Here is a 1,445-nt window from a genome sequence, read left to right on the forward strand (position 1 = left end):
TACATACTATTTTTTTGTTGTTGTTGTTGCTGTTTTTTTAACATTTTTTTGGTGCCCAAATGAATGCAGCTGCTTAATTTTGTTTAACCAATTATTGCACACTTTTTGTAAATCATATAAACTTCATTTCACTTCTCAAATATCACCATGTTTGTCTATCATATGATTTATTTTACTGTTTTTTTGTTTAAACAATCAATGATTTATAAACAGGAACATTAACAAGGCTGGCCAAACTTTCGTGCCCCACTCTAAGTTCAAGCATTTACCATGTTTCCATCACACGACAGTGTTTTAGTTTACATTACTTTTCTTTGGAAAACTTTTTATGTTTGTCTTGTTTGTGTCACTTGTCGTGAACCTGGTGTATGTTTTACCATTTGTAAATATTTCTGTTTACTATGTTGTGGAATGTCTTAGTTGAAAAGTTAAGGCTATGATGACAAAGTCTGGCACATTATGCAACCTTTGAAGTCACATCTCTGTGTGATCCAGTGTCTGCTGTATTTGAATTTGAATTGATTTCAGTCATAGCTGTGTAAAACTTGTATAGTAGCACTAACAGCTCTAATGACATCTTTGTTAAAAGGGGGGTATTGTGTATTTCCCATGCACATAATTAAATTCTACATCAATCAAATAACTATGTTATCTTCAGTTTTAATGAAAATGCTTATTTATCAAAAATAAGATTGAATTTGCATCATAGCCTTTCTAAATATCGTGAAATTGTCTGCTTACCGTTTCCAACACTCCCTCTTCTGCACGTCTTCGCAACAGTGCTTCAGGGGAGGGGTGCTCTTTGGGGCGGCAGCTCCAGGGAGGAGCTTTACGTAAATAGGTGGTGCTTTGTACCAGCAAGTGTTTAGGCTGAGCTTTGGCTGGCTAAGCTTTAGCCATTTTCGTGCTACTGTCAGTTTGCTTTGGTAACTCTCAAATCAAGTTGAAACCAAATGTTAATCATTTGCAGATGCTAACCCAGTAATTTATTTTAAAAAGTTTAATTGAAATTTGTTCAGTGATTTGTGAAATATTTTTGCTAATGGCACAAACAAAATCAGACACACAGAATTAGGTAAACACTGTATCTTTTTAATTTGGTGACAGGTGATGCTGTAACTTGTTCCAATAAAGAAGCACAGTAGAAGAATGATCCTGGTTTGCACTGCAGCTTTGGCTACGTTCACACTGCAGGTCTTAATGCTGAGTTCCATTTTTTGAAAAAATCAGATCTTTTTGTGTGAACGTTCACATTACATTTTAAATGTGACCTGCATCAGACCCCTGTGTGAACGCTACACAGCACTGAAGTGACACGCACGCGCAGTAAAAGACGTGACGTCTCATCAGCCGGCTTGTTTGTTTACAGAGCTAGCATGGATGCTACATTTTGCACATCGAATCGGAAGTTGTTGTTTAATCAGAGCCGATTAAATAATTATCTG

Source organism: Austrofundulus limnaeus, unplaced genomic scaffold (genome assembly GCF_001266775.1).
Source record: "Austrofundulus limnaeus strain Quisiro unplaced genomic scaffold, Austrofundulus_limnaeus-1.0 Scaffold18, whole genome shotgun sequence".
In the NCBI taxonomy this organism is placed as follows: domain Eukaryota; kingdom Metazoa; phylum Chordata; class Actinopteri; order Cyprinodontiformes; family Rivulidae; genus Austrofundulus; species Austrofundulus limnaeus.